The following is a 21,409-nucleotide window of genomic DNA, read 5'->3' as shown; positions in this document are numbered from 1 at the left end:
CGACGAAGGGCTAGAAAAAGGTGAAAAGGCAGGAGAGCCTGATCAGAGGAGGGCTTTCCCGGAAGCAGACGATACTGAAAAAGAAAAAGAGAACGTGATTGATTCCCCAGAAGGAGGGAACGAGGCAGAACAGAACGAAAAGGTTCAAGCTTCCACAGAAAAGACAGCAGGTCCATCAAATGGACACGGTGCAAAGAGAAGACTAGGTATCTCACCAATAAAAGAAAGGGGTAAAGAAAGTTTGAACGAAGGAGGAAGGCCAAAAGTGAAAGAGAAAAGAAAGGAAGTGACTGTCGTGGAACAATCGTCAAGTGAGGAAAAAGACTTGACAAAAGAGGAAAGTGCCAGCGAAGCAGAGTCGAAAAGAGAAGCAAAATTGAAAAGGAAAAGAATACCAAACAGGAGATATTCCGGTCCTGAATGGGCATATGCAGTCAATGACGATTGGACTGATGAGTTTGTATCTCTAAGCATCGAGAACGAAGAAGAAGAAGAGATACCAATAGAAAAGAAAAGTTTCATAGACTCTGTCGATTGAAAAAAAGTAGTAAATGATATTGCTTGCTACAATCTAACGTGAAACAAACAACCAGCTGAGACATTGCTAAACCGGATGAGACATTTGCTAAACCTATAAAGACTGAGTTATTGCCGAATTGAGACAAATGCTGCTAACTGAAAAGTGACTGGCCTTTTAAAGAAGACGGTGTGAACATAGCGCTCGTTCAGCTTTGTAACTGAATCGCTAAATAGTATTCATTTATAGGTGCTTCTAGCTCTCTGATTCTATACAGATCATGACTAGGTACGCTACACAAAATAATAGAAAGAAATATTGTAAATATGTGTGTATAGGCTTGGTAATTACATGTGTACTAATAATAATGGCAATTGTGCTTGGAATGCATGGAAAGGGTGAGAATGAGAATATTGAGGCTTCAACTATTGCTCCTGTTACTGTCACTGAACTAACCCCATTGAAAAGGCTAGCATTGGATGAAAGGCTCTTGCACGATAAGAAAGAGCTTTCGTATAACGTTTTCTATCGCTTGCTAACAGAGTATGTTGAGACTATGGATGCGAAAGATTGTTATGTGTGTACACAGATACCGACATCAGTAAAGGAAGGGGTAACTTATCACCACATGCCTCTTACATACGGGATTACATGTAGTATAGTAATGTCTAGGTTTTATGGTCAAACTAACATACAGTATTTTTACTCGAATTATGAAGTTACCTTTGCTTATGTTCCTATAATAGCGCAGCTAAGCCAGACTGCTAAAGACTGGGATGCTAAAATAATGAGGGAATTTTTCGAGCCAATGCAACCTTTTGAAACGGCTCATGCTCATAGGGAGAACCTCACTTGCTCAGTCTCTGCTGTAGAAATAAGTTTTTTAGATCGCACAGATGATAGAAGAGCACAAATGAAGGCGAAATTAGAACAGGAATTACATAAGAGGACTTCAGTAGATAATTATGATTTTGCTGCAATAAAGACACAAGGGAAAATAGCTTTAGATGCTTGGCATGTAGGGAAATTTTGTATATATCGAGGTGAATCTTATTATGATAATATTTTTGTAGGAGCAAGTGAGTGTAAACATATGTTTATTTTTAAGGCCAAATGGACATTCATGATGAACGGACTTGACCCTGTCATTCCAGGTGTATATTACATTTGTGGGTATAATGCCTATTATCGTCTTCCAAAGGGATGGTGGGGGAGATGTTATTTGGGTATAGTGTTCCCGAAGGTTTATCAACTGGATGACGTATCGATGATTCAAAAGACATCTGGATCCCATTGTATCCAGAAAAGAGAGACCGCAGCTGCTGTGGTAGGAGATATATTTGGAGCCATGATTCCTTCATTGGGAGTTGTGTTGAATTCCATCAAGATAAGAAAGTTGTCTACTATAGTGGATAACATGTTGACAAAGTTTTCAGGTGCTATAATCCTGATAGATGCTGAACTTGCAGCGGAAAGAGCTATGACTCTTCAAAATAGGCTTGCTTTAGACATTCTTTTAGCAAAGGATGGAGGCGTTTGCAAAATGCTTGGTGCACGACACTGTTGTACCTATATACCCGACAATAGTGTGAAAATTAAAACTATGCTTGCTAATCTAACAAAAGAGAGTGCAGATTTGAAGGAATTGAAAGAACCAGGAGTGTGGGAGAAGGTTGGAAAGGGACTTGCTTCAGTGGGACATTGGATTGGGGGAATTTGGAATGGAATATTATTGAAAATAATAGAAGGAATATTAATAGTTATAATTTGTGTATTTGGAATTTGGGGAATAAAAAGGGGAATAATAATGATTATGGAAAGAATTAAAAGAAGAAAAGAAGAGAAAATTATGAAAAGAATGGCAGAAGAATACAAAGCGCAAACTAGGGGAACTAAAAGGAAAAGGGAACTGACAGAATTTTAATGGAATAAAATTTGTGGGCATGATTTGTGTGATGACAAGTAGTCATCAGAGGAGGGATTGATGAAGCAGAAAATGAAGGTTTTGATTTATTAACGCTTAACGTAGTGCTGAAATAATCATGTGTGACTTTAACCGAACTAATAAAGATTGTACGGGGACAAAATGTGCCCTCAGAGTAGTTTGCCAACATTTATACGCGTGGTTTATATAACGTGGTGTATTAGAATTGCACTAATCCGACATAATCATAAATGTGTGCTATGATTTGCTTGTTTGAAATGCTTTAGCTTAGCATGACTTTAGCGGAGGCTTTGGCCTAGTTGCCTGGTCTCACGGTTTAGATGCTCGTATTTTTCCACTGTGCTAATAAACGTGTATTTTTGCTTGAAGCTGTACTTTTCCACAGAAACTGTTCACATGCTTATCTTAAGGTTTCGTGCCAGCCTGGCATATTTTCTCCTTACTTCAAGGTCGATTTGCAGGTGCGGACAATGGAGGCTCTGAAAGTGAGCTAATTGGTAGACAATGTTGCAACTTGCGTACCCATCTCCAAGGATAATGTATGCTTAAGTAAAAGCTTGAGAACTGTCGTTTTTGATTGGTCAATTTGAAGCTAACCTATGAACCCTCCAATGGAAGACCCTACTGGATTTGAACTGATGTCTATAAAACCCAGGTGCACGAGAAGAAGGTAGCCATTATTGCCATTATAGCCATTACGGCCATTATTGGACATCCCGCCATTTTGACTTCGTAGCTATTATGGCCCACTTTGCTGCGACGCCCTTTTGAGAGACTTTGATTCTTTCTCTAATCGAGAGAAAGAGACTTTAAATGATTCATGTCCTAGAGACTTTAACTTTGATTTGTCCCTTTGCATGAAGTAGTAGTTTTACCTTGCCGCCGTGAGGCAATTGCCCCGTCCACCCCTGCCCCTTTGTCCCGTCCTATGCTGATCGAAACGGTACCCATGATGACCGAAGAACGGTTCCTGTGAGACGAAGTCTTCCTTGTATGCTGATCATAATTGGTAAATATGAAAGGAAATTGTACAATTGCATTGTGTTTCTTTTAGGTAACCAACTGCTGATTTTGATAAGGGCCCTATTTAGGAGTTTTCTAAATTAATGTTGCTAAATTGTTTTTGCATGAAGTCCCACATGCCGATGCTAATTTGAGGTTAGACGAGGATTCCATAGGTCGCACGATGCAATTTGAAATCTTGTTATGCTGACTAAATGTATGCAATTAGTTCATTACAGATTATCGTATTAGTGATTTGCATTGCTATTATCGAATGCCTTGTGATTCAAATGCTTCATAGATTACACTTGTTCCGCCGTTATGGACAGCTATTAATGTTCATTTATGTTTATCATCTGGTGTTGAGACACATCTATATTGTGCTAGCTTTGCTAATATAGGGAAATAAAATTCACTAACTTTGAATAAACTGGTGAGGTTATTCCTGACTGAAAGGGCAGGGTTCGTCGAAATGTATTCTGGATTAATTGTCAAGTGTTATGTCGAACAAGGTATTGCTTATGTTCGTTATTGATTATTGATTTTAATTAAATTGATTGATTGAGAGTAAAGAGAGTTCCCACTAAGTCAAAAGATTCATCGGCCTAAAGAGCGTCCGAAACAGGTAAAATTATTAGTACGGACCGCTCTATCAGTTGGAAGTCATTGCTCGGAGAGTGTTGTCTTTTAAGGTGATTGCACTAGGTCCGAGCAGGTGGGAGAAGACTTGTGCAGTGACTGAGTAAGAGAGATAACCTTCAATTACCACATCACCCTCCCGACATTGTAATCATGTCCTTTAAACGGTTTATCGACTCGACTTTCCACACTAAGTGCCAAGACGCAGGGTTTCGGTGCTCATGAAGTGCACAGACACACAGAAAACTGAAGGTAGCGTGGCCGAGCGGTCTAAGGCGCTGGATTTAGGCTCCAGTCTCTTTGGAGGCTTGGCTTCGAATCCCACCGCTGCCAGTGATGGATTTTAACAGATCTTAATGACGCATCTCCCTCCTGCACCTTCAATTTGCATGCACGTTGACTCTACCAATAGGTCCCTAATTTTAAAACTCTTTTACAGTCTCCTTCTAAGTAAACTCCTAAACCGTGGACTCCCAAGAAATCGGCTGATGGGCTCTGCTGTTGTTTTCCTTCATTCTGCTTAGATCACCTTCAAATGGAAGGTTTAACAAATAATTTGTTCTCCCCACGCGGTCACCCCGCTCTTCTCTCTGCAAAATAAAATCGAACCTCTGTTAAATAAAGATTTAAAGCAAATTATCTATCTTCCCAAATAAAGATGGTGAATGTGTTCTTCACAGTTATTTTAAATATCAGGTTTAAAATAAACAAGTGACGTACTCGGCAGGATTCGAACCTGCGCAATGAACCCCCAATGAATTTCAAGCTCATCACCGTAGCCACTCGGCCATAACTACGAACTCTCAATAACCCATACCGAAACTTTATATCACAACAGAATTGTGCACAATGGCCGTGCACACCTATATATAACTCCATTTAGTAGGATCTATAACTGTGTGCAAAGGGCACATTGCTATGTTTCTGTCTAAGCTTTGCTTTAGGTCTGAGGTCTTAAGAACCAAAGCAGGCTCCACGAATACTTGTCTGCACAAAAAAACAAGCATTTGCAATGCGAAAGGTCTCACATTTGGGAGAGTTAGAGCTATTGGCGTTGCAAATGACAATGTCTTTTACCTAGGTTTTGGTTTTCCTTGGGAAAATTGTATGTGTCCACGTTGTGTTTTGGGGCACTTCCTGTCGCGGGCGCTAGGCCTACCCACACAAGTGCGGTACCATTTTTATCGGGAGACTTGAGGAAACATAGAATAGCAAAACAAGTGTTACTGCCCCTTGTCTTTATCTACATTTTTTCCTTCCAAATATAAGACAGTGTGTAACAAAAACATCTATATGAGAAATGCCCTTTAATTCGCATGCTAGTGTGGGCACCCCAGAATTCAGAGATGTGCAAATAACCACTGCTCCTCAACACCTTATCTTGTGCCCATTTTGGAAATAGAAAGGTTTTCTTGATACCTATTTTTCACTCTTTATACTTCGGCAAATTAATTGCTGTATACCCATTATAGAAAGAAAACCCACTGCAAGGTGCAGCTCATTTATTTTCTCTGGATACCTAGGGTTCTTGATGAACCTACAAGCCCAATATATCCCCGCAACCAGAAGAGTCCAGCAGACGTAACGGTATATGGCTTTCAAAATTCTGACATTGCAGAAAAAAGTTACAGAGTAAAACGTAGAGAAAAATGGCTGGTTTTTTCACCTCAATTTCAATATTTTTTTTTAGTTCAGTTGTTATTTTCTGTAGGAAACCCTTGTAAGATCTACACAAGTTACCCTTTGCTGAATTCAGAATGTTGTCTTCTTTTCACAAATGTTTAGGTTACTGGGATCCAGCATTGGTTTCACACCCATTTCTGTCACTGACTGGAAGGAGGCTAAAAGCACACAAAATCAAAAAAATGGGGTATGTCCCACTAAAATGCCAAAATTGAGTTGAAAAATTGGGTTTTCTGATTCAAGTCTGCCTGTCCCTGAAAGCTGGGAAGCTGGTGATTTTAGCACTGCAAACCCTTTGTGGATGCCAATTTCAGGGACAAAAACCACAAGCCTTCTTCTCCAGCCCTTTTTTCCATTTATTTTTTTAAAAATACATTTTTACTGTATTTTGGCTAATTTCTTGGTCTCCTTCAGGGGAACCCACAAAGTCTGGGTACCTCTAGAATCCCTAGGATGTTGCAAAAAAAGGACACAAATTTGGCGTGGGTAGCTTATGTGGACAAAAATGTATGATGGCCTAAGCGCGTCCTGCCCCAAATAGCCAAAAAAATGCCTGGCACCTGAGGGGGAAAAGGCCTGGCAGCGAAGGGGTTAAAATGCACTATTTTATTCCAATTTCTTCACTTAGCTTCAGATGAACTATTGTTCCCTCCCACCCCCTCCTTTCAAAGTGCACCAGCCACCACTGCCTGGGGTGGGACAGATTGTTTTCGATTGCAGTATGGCAGATTGTTTTGGATTGCAGTGTGGTAGTTTGTTTTGGATTGGAGTGCAGAAGATTGCAGTGGGGTAGATTGTTTTGAATTGGAGTAGGGGAGATTGTTTTGAAGTGGAGTCGAGCAGATTGGAGTGGGTCAGATTGTTTTGGATCGGAGTAGGACAGATTGTTTTGAAGTGGTGCAGATTGTTTTTTATTAGAGTGGGGCAAATTGGAGTGAGACAGATTTGATAGGGGTGGCTGGAGAGGGTTGGAGTGGGATGAGTTAGAGTGGATTGGATTCGGGTGAGTGATTTGGACTGGAGTGAGGTGGATTAGTGTGGGTGAAGTGGTCTGGATGGGGGTGGATTGTAGTGGGGCAGATTGGAGTGGGGTGGATTATGAGTCAAAGCATAATTTCAGAATTTACACATAATAAAGAAACACTGTTGTTTTGCAATATTTTAAACAAGCTAATCGTCATCTTTTGAGAAGAGTGCCCACGAACAAAAGCAAAAGAAAACATGCGTGGAACGTGGGAAAAGACGATTTGGCAAAATAAAAGAAAGTTAGATTTAAATTTAAAACTTAACAGTTTTGGTTGTCCTGCTGGGCATGTTTTTGCCAGTCACAAGCCTTCTGTTTGCAGGGCACTAGAAGGTAAAAGGAAAAAATAGTACCTTGATCAGGTGGGGAGCAGCGGTCAGGCACTGATTAAGCTGAATCAATCAGCGCTTGGTCGCTGCTCTACAGAGAGGAACGGAAATTATGCAAGACATGCCTTGATGAATTAGGAAACTGTAAAGAAGAGTGCCACATGAATAAAAAAATGGTGAGAGACATGCGGGCTCCAAGCCCTTTACTGAATACTACAGAGTCTATCAAGCGAGACCCTAAAAAGTTCAGTTAGTTAAAATAAACAAACATTGTTACTTCTAAATATCAATATTCCAAGGACGCCTAGATGGTCGTCAAGCAAAAAGTTCCTAGTGAATGGAGGGGCTTATGGTAGATCTGAAGAGAGGCAAAGGACTTGGTCAGAGGGTGGCCTTGTTGGTGTGGTAGGGAGGCAATACCTCAAACGTTATTACTGGGGTAGGGGAGCTTCCAATTCGGAGTAATGAAAATTATCACAAAGCAATCAAGTAATTCCACATCAAAATAACAAGCGTGCGGGCTGACAACCATGCTCTCAGCATCAACGAGCGCAGAGTGAAGTGAATTTTACCATCCTCTGTGCATTTTTATTGCGGGGCTCATTTACATTTGACTTGGCGCGCAGAACGAGTGAGAACCCGGTCAATAGAAACAAAAATCATCTATTTAAAAAGTTTAGTTTCACGTGGGCCTGTTGTCCTTACTTCTTTCAGAATAGCTTTTGAACCTCTGTCCTGTGTGTGTCTGTGACTGTCACGTGAAAGGCAGTCAGAGCATCCAGGTGGGCCCCATGTCACCTGGGGCACCGCCCACCAGTGCTGGAGTTTTAAACAGCACCCGGTTGCATTTTGGGACTTGTGCCTTTTCAATGTGAGCTCAAAGACGGGAGCCTGTGAAATTCTATTGGCTAAAAAGTATTAACAGCGGAATGTGAATAGGCCACACAAGACATGACGTCACTGGAAAGCTAAAGAGTATGTTGGGGAGACTGGGTGCGGCAATAGGGCTGATGTCATGAATACGTGCAACTCCTCAGTTATTTTTGAATGAACTGCTCATTCATTAGATCCCACCCTAAGAAATGAGCCCACCAGTATGAACACTTGTTTCATTAGAAAATGATAGAGTCACATTGCCTATGTAGAGCAGGTGCTTATACCTTGGTTGGAAGTCATTGCTCGGAGAGTGTTGTCTTTTAAGGTGATTGCACTAGGTCCGAGCAGGTGGGAGAAGACTTGTGCAGTGACTGAGTAAGAGAGATAACCTTCAATTACCACATCACCCTCCCGACATTGTAATCATGTCCATGAAATGGTTTATCAACTCGACTTTCCACACTAAGTGAGGAGACTCAGGGTTTCGGTGCTCATGAAGTGCACAGACACATTGAGAGCAGCAGGTAGCGTGGCCGAGCGGTCTAAGGCGCTGGATTAAGGCTCAAGTCTCTTTGGAGGCGTGGGTTCAAATCCCACCGCTGCCAGAGATGGATTTTTACAGATCTTAATGACGCATCTCCCTTCTGACCCTTCAATTTGCATAAACAGTGACTCTACCAATAGGTCCCTAACTTTAAAACTCTTTTACAGTCTCCTTCTAAGTAAACTCCTAAACCGTGGACTCCAAGAAATCGGCTGATTGGCGCTGCTGTTGTTTTGCTTCATTCTGCTTAGATCACCTTCAAATGGAAGGTTTAACAAATAATTTGTTCTCCCCACGCGGTCACCCGCTCTTCTCTCTGCAAAATAAAATCGAACCTCTGTTAAATAAAGATTTAAAGTAAATTATCTATCTTCCCAAATAAAGTTGGTAAATGTGTTCTTCACAGTTATTTTAAAAATCAGGTTTAAAATAAACAAGTGAGGTAGTTAGCAGGATTCAAACCTGCCCAGGGAACCCCCAAACGATTTCAAGCCCATCACCTTAACCACTCGGCCATAACTACCAGCTCTCATTGAGCTATACCGAAACTTTATATCACAACAAAATTGTGCAAAATGGCCGTGCAGACCTATATATGACTCCATTTAGTAGGATCTCTAACTGTGTGCAAAGGGCACATTGCTATGTTTCTGTCTAAGCTTTGCTTTAGGTCTGAGGTCTTAAGAACCAAAGCAGGCTCCACGCACACTTGCCTGCACAAAAAAACAAGCATTTGCAATGCGAAAGGTCTCACATTTGTGAGAGTTAGAGCTATTGGCGTTGCAAATGACAATGTCTTTTACCTAGGTTTTGGTTTTCTTTGGGAAAATTTGATGTGTCCACGTTGTGTTTTGGGGCACTTCCTGTCGCGGGCGCTAGGCCTACCCACACAAGTGAGGTATCATTTTTATAGGGAGACTTGGGGAAACATAGAATAGCAAAACAAGTGTTACTGCCCCTTGTCTTTATCTACATTTTTTCCTTCCAAATATAAGACACTGTGTAAAAAAGACGTCTATTTGAGAAATGCCCTTTAATTCGCATTCTAGTGTGGGCACCCCAGAATTCAGAGATGTGCAAATAACCACTGCTCCTCAACACCTTATCTTGTGCCCATTTTGGAAATAGAAAGGTTTTCTTGATACCTATTTTTCACTCTATATACTTCGGCAAATTAATTGCAGTATAACCGGTATAGAATGAAAACCCACTGCAAGGTGCAGCTCATTTATTTTCTCTGGATACCTAGGGTTCTTGATGAACCTACAAGCCCTATATATCCCCGCAACCAGAAGAGTCCAGCAGGCGTAATGGTATATTGCTTTCAAAAATCTGACATTGCAGAAAAAAGTTACAGAGTAAAACGTAGAGGAAAATGGCTGTTTTTTTCTTCTCAATTTCAATTTTTTTTTTTTATTTCAGTTGTTATTTTCTGTAGGAAACACTTGTAAGATCTACACAAGTTACCCATTGCTGAATTCAGAATGTTGTCTTCTTTTAAAAAATGTTTAGGTTACTGGGATCCAGCATTGGTTTCACACCCATTTCTGTCACTGACTGGAAGGAGGCTAAAAGCACACAAAATCGTAAAAATGGGGTATGTCCCAGTAAAATGCCAAAATTGTGTTGACAAATTTAGTTTTCTGATTCAAGTCTGCCTGTCCCTGAAAGCTGTGAAGCTGGTGATTTTAGCAGTGCAAACCCTTTGTTGATGCCAATTTCAGGGACAAAAACCACAAGCCTTCTTCTCCAGCCCTTTTTTCCATTTTTTTTTTAAAAACTAAATTTTTACTGTATTTTGGCTAATTTCTTGGTCTCCTTCAGGGGAACCCACAAAGTCTGGGTACCTCTAGAATCCCTAGGATGTTGGAAAAAAGGACGCACATTTGGCGTGGATAGCTTATGTGGACAAAAATGTATGAGGGCCTAAGCGCGCCCTGCCCCAAATAGCCAAAAAAATGCCTGCACCTGAGGGGGAAAAGGCCTGGCAGCGAAGGGGTTAAAATGCACTATTTTATTCCAATTTCTTCACTTAGCTTCAGATGAACTATTTTTCCCTCCCACCCACTCCTTTCAAAGTGCACCAGCCACCACTGCCTTGGGGGGGACAGATTGTTTTCGATTGCAGTATGGCAGATTGTTTTGGATTGCAGGGTGGTAGTTTGTTTTGGATTGGAGTGCAGCAGATTGCAGTGGGGTAGATTGTTTTGAATTGGAGTAGGGGAGATTGTTTTGAAGTGGAGTCGGGCAGATTGGAGTGGGGCAGATTGTTTTGGATCGGAGTGGGACAGATTGTTTTGGAGTGGTGCAGATTGTTTTTTATTATAGTGGGGCACATTGGAGTGAGACAGATTTGCTTGGGGTGGGTGGAGAGGATTGGAGTAGGATGAGTTAGAGTGGATTGGATTCGGGTGAGTGATTTGGACTGGAGTGAGGTGGATTAGTGTGGGTGAAGTGGTCTGGATGGGGTGGATTGTAGTGGGGAAGATTGGAGTGGGGTGGATTGAAGTGTACCGCAGGATTATGTGTTAAAGCATAATTTCAGAACTTACACATAATAAAGAAACACTGTTGCTTTGCAATATTTTAAACAAGCTAATCGTCATCTTTTGAGAAGAGTGCCCACGAACAAAAGCAAAAGAAAACATGCGTGGAACGTGGGAAAAGACGATTTGGCAAAATAAAAGAAAGTTAGATTTAAATTTAAAACTTAACAGTTTTGGTTGTCCTACTGGGCATGTTTTTGCCAGTCACAAGCCTTCTGTTTGCAGGGCACTAGAAGGTAAAAGGAAAAAATAGTACCTTGATCAGGTGGGGAGCAGCGGTCAGGCACTGATTAAGCTGAATCAATCAACGCTTGGTCACTGCTCTACAGAGAGGAACGGAAATGATGCAAGACATGCCTTGATGAATTAGGAAACTGTAAAGAAGAGTGCCACATAAATAAAAAAATGGTGAGAGACATGCGGGCTCCAAGCCCTTTACTGAATACTACAGAGTCTATCAAGCGAGACCCTAAAAAGTTCAGTTAGTTAAAATAAACAAACATTGTTACTTCTAAATATCAATATTCCAAGGACGCCTAGATGGTCGTCAAGCAAAAAGTTCCTAGTGCATGGAGGGGCTTATGGTAGTTCTGAAGAGAGGCAAAGGACTTGGTCAGACGGTGGCCTTGTTGGTGCGGTAGGGAAGCAATACCTCAAACGTTATTACTGGGGTAGGGGAGCTTGCAATTCGGAGTAATGAAAATTATCACAAAGCAATCAAGTAATTCCACATCAAAATAACAAGCGTGCGGGCTGACAACCATGCTCTCAGCATCAACGAGCGCAGAGTGAAGTGAATTTTACCATCCTCTGTGCATTTTTATTGCGGGGCTCATTTACATTTGACTTGGCGCGCAGAACGAGTGAGAACCCGGTCAATAGAAACAAAAATCATCTATTTAAAAAGTTTAGTTTCACGTGGGCCTGTTGTCCTTACTTCTTTCAGAATAGCTTTTGAACCTCTGTCCTGTGTGTGTCTGTGACTGTCACGTGAAAGGCAGTCAGAGCATCCAGGTGGGCCCCATGTCACCTGGGGCACCGCCCACCAGTGCTGGAGTTTTAAACAGCACCCGGTTGCATTTTGGGACTTGTGCCTTTTCAATGTGAGCTCAAAGACGGGAGCCTGTGAAATGCTATTGGCTAAAAAATATTAACAGCGGAATGTGAATAGGCTACAAAAGACATGACGTCACTGGAAAGCTAAAGAGTTTGTTGGGGAGACTGGCTGAGGCAATAGGGCTGATGTCATGAATACGTGCAGCTCCTCGGTTATTTTTGAATGAACTGCTCATTCATTAGATCCCACCCTAAGAAATGACCCCACCAGTATGAACATTTGTTTCATTAGAAAATGATGGAGTCACGTTGCCTATGTAGAGCAGGTGCTTATACCTTGGTTGGAAGTCATTGCTCGGAGAGTGTTGTATTTTAAGGTGATTGCACTTGATCCGAGCAGCTGGGAGAAGACTTGTGCAGTGACTGAGTAAGAGAGATAACCTTCAATTACCACATCACCCTCCCGACATTGTAATCATGTCCATGAAATGGTTTAGCAACTCGACTTTCCACACCAAGTGAGGAGACTCAGGGTTTCGGTGCTCATGAAGTGCACAGACACAGAGAAAGCTGACGGTAGCGTGGCCGAGCGGTCTAAGGCGCTGGATTAAGGCTCCAGTCTCTTTGGAGGCGTGGGTTCAAATCCCACCGCTGCCAGAGATGGATTTTTACAGATCTTAATGACGCATCTCCCTTCTGGCCCTTCAATTTGCATAAACAGTGACTCTACCAATAGGTCCCTAATTTTAAAACTCTTTTACAGTCTCCTTCTAAGTAAACTCCTAAACCGTGGACTCCAAGAAATCGGCTGATTGGCGCTGCTGTTGTTTTGCTTCATTCTGCTTAGATCACCTTCAAATGGAAGGTTTAACAAATAATTTGTTCTCCCCACGCGGTCACCCGCTCTTCTCTCTGCAAAATAAAATCGAACCTCTGTTAAATAAAGATTTAAAGTAAATTATCTATCTTCCCAAATAAAGTTGGTAAATGTGTTCTTTACAGTTATTTTAAAAATCAGGTTTAAAATAAACAAGTGAGGTAGTCAGCAGGATTCATACCTGCCCAGGGAACCCCCAAAGGATTTCAAGCCCATCACCTTAACCACTCGGCCATAACTACCAGCTCTCATTGAGCTATACCGAAACTTTATATCACAACAAAATTGTGCAAAATGGCCGTGCAGACCTATATATGACTCCATTTAGTAGGATCTCTAACTGTGTGCAAAGGGCACATTGCTATGTTTCTGTCTAAGCTTTGCTTTAGGTCTGAGGTCTTAAGAACCAAAGCAGGCTCCACGCACACTTGCCTGCACAAAAAAACAAGCATTTGCAATGCGAAAGGTCTCACATTTGTGAGAGTTAGAGCTATTGGCATTGCAAATGACAATGGTGGTCATTCTGACCCTGGCGGTCTTTGACCGCCAGGGCGGAGGACCGCGGGAGCACCGCCGACAGGCCGGCGGTGCTCCAATGGGGATTCCGACCGCGGCGGTAAAGCCGCGGTCGGACCGGCACCACTGGCGGGGTCCCGCCAGTGTACCGCCGCCCCATTGAATCCTCCGCGGCGGCGCAGCTTGCTGCACCGCCGCGGGGATTCCGACCCCCCCTACCGCCATCCAGATCCCGGCGGTCGGACCGCCGGGATCCGGATGGCGGTAGGGGGGGTTGCGGGGCCCCTGGGGGCCCCTGCAGTGCCCATGCCACTGGCATGGGCATTGCAGGGGCCCCCGTAAGAGGGCCCCTACATGTATTTCACTGTCTGCTGCGCAGACAGTGAAATACGCGACGGGTGCAACTGCACCCGTCGCACAGCTTCCACTCCGCCGGCTCGATTCCGAGCCGGCTTCATCGTGGAAGCCTCTTTCCCGCTGGGCTGGCGGGCGGTCTGAAGGCGACCGCCCGCCAGCCCAGCGGGAAAGACAGAATTACCGCCGCGGTCTTTCGACCGCGGAACGGTAATCTGACGGCGGGACTTTGGCGGGCGGCCTCCGCCGCCTGCCAAGGTCAGAATGAGGGCCAATGTCTTTTACCTAGGTTTTGGTTTTCTTTGGGAAAATTTGATGTGTCCACGTTGTGTTTTGGGGCACTTCCTGTCGCGGGCGCTAGGCCTACCCACACAAGTGAGGTAAAAAAAATTATCGGGAGACTTGGGGAAACATAGAATAGCAAAACAAGTGTTACTGCCCCTTGTCTTTATCTACATTTTTTCCTTCCAAATATAAGACACTGTGTAAAAAAGACGTCTATTTGAGAAATGCCCTTTAATTCGCATTCTAGTGTGGGCACCCCAGAATTCAGAGATGTGCAAATAACCACTGCTCCTCAACACCTTATCTTGTGCCCATTTTGGAAATAGAAAGGTTTTCTTGATACCTATTTTTCACTCTATATACTTCGGCAAATTAATTGCAGTATAACCGGTATAGAATGAAAACCCACTGCAAGGTGCAGCTCATTTATTTTCTCTGGATACCTAGGGTTCTTGATGAACCTACAAGCCCTATATATCCCCGCAACCAGAAGAGTCCAGCAGGCGTAATGGTATATTGCTTTCAAAAATCTGACATTGCAGAAAAAAGTTACAGAGTAAAACGTAGAGGAAAATAGCTGTTTTTTTCGTCTCAATTTCAATATTTTGTTTTTATTTCAGTTGTTATTTTCTGTAGGAAACACTTGTAAGATCTACACAAGTTACCCATTGCTGAATTTAGAATGTTGTCTTCTTTTAAAAAATGTTTAGGTTACTGGGATCCAGCATTGGTTTCACACCCATTTCTGTCACTGACTGGAAGGAGGCTAAAAGCACACAAAATCGTAAAAATGGGGTATGTCCCAGTAAAATGCCAAAATTGTGTTGAAAAATTGGGTTTTCTGATTCAAGTCTGCCTTTCCCTGAAAGCTGGGAAGCTGGTGATTTTAGCAGTGCAAAACCTTTGTTGATGCCAATTTCAGGGACAAAAACCACAAGCCTTCTTCTCCAGCCCTTTTTTCCATTTTTTTTTTAAAAACTAAATTTTTACTGTATTTTGGCTAATTTCTTGGTCTCCTTCAGGGGAACCCACAAAGTCTGGGTACCTCTAGAATCCCTAGGATGTTGGAAAAAAAGCACGCACATTTGGCGTGGATAGCTTATGTGGACAAAAATGTATGAGGGCCTAAGCGCGCCCTGCCCCAAATAGCCAAAAAAATGCCTGCACCTGAGGGGGAAAAGGCCTGGCAGCGAAGGGGTTAAAATGCACTATTTTATTCCAATTTCTTCACTTAGCTTCAGATGAACTATTTTTCCCTCCCACCCACTCCTTTCAAAGAGCACCAGCCACCACTGCCTTGGGTGGGACAGATTGTTTTCGATTGCAGTATGGCAGATTGTTTTGGATTGCAGTGTGGTAGTTTGTTTTGGATTGGAGTGCAGCAGATTGCAGTGGGGTAGATTGTTTTGAATTGGAGTAGGGGAGATTGTTTTGAAGTGGAGTCGGGCAGATTGGAGTGGGGCAGATTGTTTTGGATCGGAGTGGGACAGATTGTTTTGGAGTGGTGCAGATTGTTTTTTATTATAGTGGGGCACATTGGAGTGAGACAGATTTGCTTGGGGTGGGTGGAGAGGATTGGAGTAGGATGAGTTAGAGTGGATTGGATTCGGGTGAGTGATTTGGACTGGAGTGAGATGGATTAGTGTGGGTGAAGTGGTCTGGATGGGGTGGATTGTAGTGGGGAAGATTGGAGTGGGGTGGATTGAAGTGTACCGCAGGATTATGTGTTAAAGCATAATTTCAGAACTTACACATAATAAAGAAACACTGTTGCTTTGCAATATTTTAAACAAGCTAATCGTCATCTTTTGAGAAGAGTGCCCACGAACAAAAGCAAAAGAAAACATGCGTGGAACGTGGGAAAAGACGATTTGGCAAAATAAAAGAAAGTTAGATTTAAATTTAAAACTTAACAGTTTTGGTTGTCCTGCTGGGCATGTTTTTGCCAGTCACAAGCCTTCTGTTTGCAGGGCACTAGAAGGTAAAAGGAAAAAATAGTACCTTGATCAGGTGGGGAGCAGCGGTCAGGCACTGATTAAGCTGAATCAATCAACGCTTGGTCGCTGCTCTACAGAGAGGAACAGAAAATATGCAAGACATGCCTTGATGAATTAGGAAACTGTAAAGAAGAGTGCCACATAAATAAAAAAATGGTGAGAGACATGCTGGCTCCAAGCCCTTTACTGAATACTACAGAGTCTATCAAGCAAGACCCTAAAAAGTTCAGTTAGTTAAAATAAACAAACATTGTTACTTCTAAATATCAATATTCCAAGGACGCCTACATGGTCGTCAAGCAAAAAGTTCCTAGTGCATGGAGGGGCTTATGGTAGTTCTGAAGAGAGGCAAAGGACTTGGTCAGAGGGTGGCCTTGTTGGTGTGGTAGGGAGGCAATACCTCAAACGTTATTACTGGGGTAGGGGAGCTTGCAATTCGGAGTAATGAAAATTATCACAAAGCAATCAAGTAATTCCACATCAAAATAACAAGCGTGCGGGCTGACAACCATGCTCTCAGCATCAACGAGCGCAGAGTGAAGTGAATTTTACCATCCTCTGTGCATTTTTATTGCGGGGCTCATTTACATTTGACTTGGCGCGCAGAACGAGTGAGAACCAGGTCAATAGAAACAAAAATCATCTGTTTAAAAAGTTTAGTTTCACGTGGGCCTGTTGTCCTTACTTCTTTCAGAATAGCTTTTGAACCTCTGTCCTGTGTGTGTCTGTGACTGTCACGTGAAAAGGCAGTCAGGGCATCCAGGTGGACCCCATGTCACCTGGGGCACCGCCCACCAGTGCTGGAGTTTTAAACAGCACCCGGTTGCATTTTGGGACTTGTGCCTTTTCAATGTGAGCTCAAAGACCGGGAAGTGTGGAATTCTGTTGGCTAAAAAATATTAACAGCGGAATGTGAATAGGCCACACAAGACATGACGTCACTGGAAAGCTAAAGAGAATGTTGGGGAGACTGGCTGCGGCAATAGGGCTGATGTCATGAATACGTGCAACTCCTCGGTTATTTTTGAATGAACTGCTCATTCATTAGATCCCACCCTAAGAAATGACCCCACCAGTATGAACACTTGTTTCATTAGAAAATGATGGAGTCACATTGCCTATGTAGAGCAGGTGCTTATACCTTGGTTGGAAGTCATTGCTCGGAGAGTGTTGTCTTTTAAGGTGATTGCACTAGGTCCGAGCAGGTGGGAGAAGACTTGTGCAGTGACTGAGTAAGAGAGATAACCTTCAATTACCACATCACCCTCCCGACATTGTAATCATGTCCTTTAAACGGTTTATCGACTCGACTTTCCACACTGAGTGCCAAGACGCAGGGTTTCGGTGCTCATGAAGTGCACAGACACTCAGAAAACTGAAGGTAGCGTGGCCGAGCGGTCTAAGGCGCTGGATTTAGGCTCCAGTCTCTTTGGAGGCGTGGGTTCGAATCCCATCGCTGCCAGAGATGGATTTTAACAGATCTTAATGACGCATCTCCCTTCTGACCCTTCAATTTGCATAAACAGTGACTCTACCAATAGGTCCCTAATTTTAAAACTCTTTTACAGTCTCCTTCTAAGTAAACTCCTAAACCGTGGACTCCCAAGAAATCGGCTGATGGGCGCTGCTGTTGTTTTCCTTCATTCTGCTTAGATCACCTTCAAATGGAAGGTTTAACAAATAATTTGTTCTCCCCACGCGGTCACCCCGCTCTTCTCTCTGCAAAATAAAATCGAACCTCTGTTAAATAAAGATTTAAAGCAAATTATCTATCTTCCCAAATAAAGTTGGTAAATGTGTTCTTCACAGTTATTTTAAATATCAGGTTTAAAATAAACAAGTGACGTACTCGGCAGGATTCGAACCTGCGCAAGGAACCCCCAATGAATTTCAAGCTCATCATCTTAGCCACTCGGCCATAACTACGAGCTCTCATTAACCCATACCGAAACTTTATATCACAACAGAATTGTGCACAATGGCCGTGCACACCTATATATAACTCCATGTAGTTGTATCTCTAACTGTGTGCAAATGGCACATTGCTATGTTTCTGTCTAAGCTTTGCTTTAGGTCTGAGGTCTTAAGAACCAAAGCAGGCTCCACGAATACTTGTCTGCACAAAAAAACAAGCATTTGCAATGCGAAAGGTCTCACATTTGGGAGAGTTAGAGCTATTGGCGTTGCAAATGACAATGTCTTTTACCTAGGTTTTGGTTTTCCTTGGGAAAATTGTATGTGTCCACGTTGTGTTTTGGGGCACTTCCTGTCGCGGGCGCTAGGCCTACCCACACAAGTGCGGTACCATTTTTATCGGGAGACTTGAGGAAACATAGAATAGCAAAACAAGTGTTACTGCCCCTTGTCTTTATCTACATTTTTTCCTTCCAAATATAAGACAGTGTGTAAAAAAGACGTATACATGAGAAATGCCCTTTAATTCGCATGCTAGTGTGGGCACCCCAGAATTCAGAGATGTGCAAATAACCACTGCTCCTCAACACCTTATCTTGTGCCCATTTTGGAAATAGAAAGGTTTTCTTGATACCTATTTTTCACTCTTTATACTTCGGCAAATTAATTGCTGTATACCCGGTATAGAAAGAAAACCCACTGCAAGGTGCAGCTCATTTATTTTCTCTGGATACCTAGGGTTCTTGATGAACCTACAAGCCCAATATATCCCCGCAACCAGAAGAGTCCAGCAGACGTAACGGTATATTGCTTTCAAAATTCTGACATTGCAGAAAAAAGTTACAGAGTAAAACGTAGAGAAAAATGGCTGTTTTTTTCACCTCAATTTCAATATTTTTTTTTAGTTCAGTTGTTATTTTCTGTAGGAAACCGTTGTAAGATCTACACAAGTTACCCATTGCTGAATTCAGAATGTTGTCTTCTTTTCACAAATGTTTAGGTTACTGGGATCCAGCATTGGTTTCACACCCATTTCTGTCACTGACTGGAAGGAGGCTAAAAGCACACAAAATCGTAAAAATGGGGTATGTCCCAGTAAAATGCCAAGATTGAGTTGAAAAATTGGGTTTTCTGATTCAAGTCTGCCTGTCCCTGAAAGCTGGGAAGCTGGTGATTTTAGCACTGCAAACCCTTTGTGGATGCCAATTTCAGGGACAAAAACCACAAGCCTTCTTCTCCAGCCCTTTTTTCCATTTATTTTTTTAAAAATACATTTTTACTGTATTTTGGCTAATTTCTTGGTCTCCTTCAGGGGAACCCACAAAGTCTGGGTACCTCTAGAATCCCTAGGATGTTGCAAAAAAAAAGGACACAAATTTGGCGTGGGTAGCTTATGTGGACAAAAATGTATGATGGCCTAAGCGCGTCCTGCCCCAAATAGCCAACAAAAATGCCTGGCACCTGAGGGGGAAAAGGCCTGGCAGCGAAGGGGTTAAAATGCACTATTTTATTCCAATTTCTTCACTTAGCTTCAGATGAACTATTGTTCCCTCCCACCCCCTCCTTTCAAAGTGCACCAGCCACCACTGCCTGGGGTGTGACAGATTGTTTTCGATTGCAGTATGGCAGATTGTTTTGGATTGCAGTGTGGTAGTTTGTTTTGGATTGGAGTGCAGAAGATTGCAGTGGGGTAGATTGTTTTGAATTGGAGTAGGGGAGATTGTTTTGAAGTGGAGTCGGGCAGATTGGAGTGGGTGAGATTGTTTTGGATCGGAGTAGGACAGATTGTTTTGGAGTGGTGCAGATTGTTTTTTATTAGAGTGGGGCAAATTGGAGTGAGACAGATTTGATAGGGGTGGCTGGAGAGGGTTGGAGTGGGATGAGTTAGAGTGGATTGGATTCGGGTGAGTGATTTGGACTGGAGTGAGGTGGATTAGTGTGGGTGAAGTGGTCTGGATGGGGGTGGATTGTAGTGGGGCAGATTGGAGTGGGGTGGATTGAAGTGTACCGCAGGATTATGTGTCAAAGCATAATTTCAGAATTTACACATAATAAAGAAACACTGTTGTTTTGCAATATTTTAAACAAGCTAATCGTCATCTTTTGAGAAGAGCGCCCACGAACAAAAACAAAAGAAAATATGCGTGGAACGTGGGAAAAGACGATTTGGCAAAATAAAAGAAAGTTCGATTTAAATTTAAAACTTAACAGTTTTGGTTGACCTGCTGGTCATGTTTTTGCCAGTCACAAGCCTTCTGTTTGCAGGGCACTAGAAGGTAAAAGGAAAAAATAGTACCTTGATCAGGTGGGGAGCAGCGGTCAGGCACTGATTAAGCTGAATCAATCAACGCTTGGTCGCTGCTCTACAGAGAGGAACGGAAATTATGCAAGACATGCCTTGATGAATTAGGAAACTGTAAAGAAGAGTGCCACATAAATAAAAAAATGGTGAGAGACATGCGGGCTCCAAGCCCTTTACTGAATACTACAGAGTCTATCAAGCGAGACCCTAAAAAGGTCAGTTAGTTAAAATAAACAAACATTGTTACTTCTAAATATCAATATTCCAAGGACGCCTACATGGTCGTCAAGCAAAAAGTTCCTAGTGCATGGAGGGCCTTATGGTAGTTCTGAAGAGAGGCAAAGGACTTGGTCAGAGGGTGGCCTTGTTGGTGTGGTAGGGAGGCAATACCTCAAACGTTATTACTGGGGTAGGGGAGCTTCCAATTCGGAGTAATGAAAATTATCACAAAGCAATCAAGTAATTCCACATCAAAATAACAAGCGTGCGGGCTGACAACCATGCTCTCAGCATCAACGAGCGCAGAGTGAAGTGAATTTGACCATCCTCTGTGCATTTTTATTGCGGGGCTCATTTACATTTGACTTGGCACGCAGAACGAGTGAGATCCCGGTCAATAGAAACAAAAATCATCTATTTAAAAAGTTTAGTTTCACGTGGGCCTGTTGTCCTTACTTCTTTCAGAATAGCTTTTGAACCTCTGTCCTGTGTGTGTCTGTGACTGTCACGTGAAAGGCAGTCAGAGCATCCAGGTGGGCCCCATGTCACCTGGGGCACCGCCCACCAGTGCTGGAGTTTTAAACAGCACCCGGTTGCATTTTGGGACTTGTGCCTTTTCAATGTGAGCTCAAAGACCGGGAAGTGTGGAATTCTGTTGGCTAAAAAATATTAACAGCGGAATGTGAATAGGCCACACAAGACATGACGTCACTGGAAAGCTAAAGAGTATGTTGGGGAGACTGGGTGCGGAAATAGGGCTGATGTCATGAATACGTGCAGCTCC

At 42.7% G+C, this 21,409-nt stretch overlaps 4 non-coding genes across 4 annotated transcripts; all 4 read left to right on the top strand.

The window, feature by feature from the left end:
- Positions 1-4,354: 4,354 nt before the first annotated feature.
- On the top strand, positions 4,355-4,436 carry TRNAL-UAG (transfer RNA leucine (anticodon UAG)). Its single transcript has one exon. It is a non-coding gene; the product is annotated as a tRNA-Leu (tRNA).
- Positions 4,437-8,538: 4,102 nt separating this feature from the next.
- TRNAL-AAG (transfer RNA leucine (anticodon AAG)) lies at positions 8,539-8,620 on the top strand. Its single transcript has one exon. It is a non-coding gene; the product is annotated as a tRNA-Leu (tRNA).
- A 4,116-nt stretch (positions 8,621-12,736) lies between these two features.
- TRNAL-AAG (transfer RNA leucine (anticodon AAG)) lies at positions 12,737-12,818 on the top strand. Its single transcript has one exon. It is a non-coding gene; the product is annotated as a tRNA-Leu (tRNA).
- Positions 12,819-17,570: 4,752 nt separating this feature from the next.
- Positions 17,571-17,652, top strand: TRNAL-UAG (transfer RNA leucine (anticodon UAG)). The gene has a single exon. It is a non-coding gene; the product is annotated as a tRNA-Leu (tRNA).
- Positions 17,653-21,409: the final 3,757 nt, after the last annotated feature.

Source organism: Pleurodeles waltl, chromosome 12 (genome assembly GCF_031143425.1).
Source record: "Pleurodeles waltl isolate 20211129_DDA chromosome 12, aPleWal1.hap1.20221129, whole genome shotgun sequence".
Taxonomy (NCBI): Eukaryota; Metazoa; Chordata; class Amphibia; order Caudata; family Salamandridae; genus Pleurodeles; species Pleurodeles waltl.
Note: the sequence above shows the minus strand (reverse complement) of the source record. Positions and strands in the feature narration are given on the sequence as shown.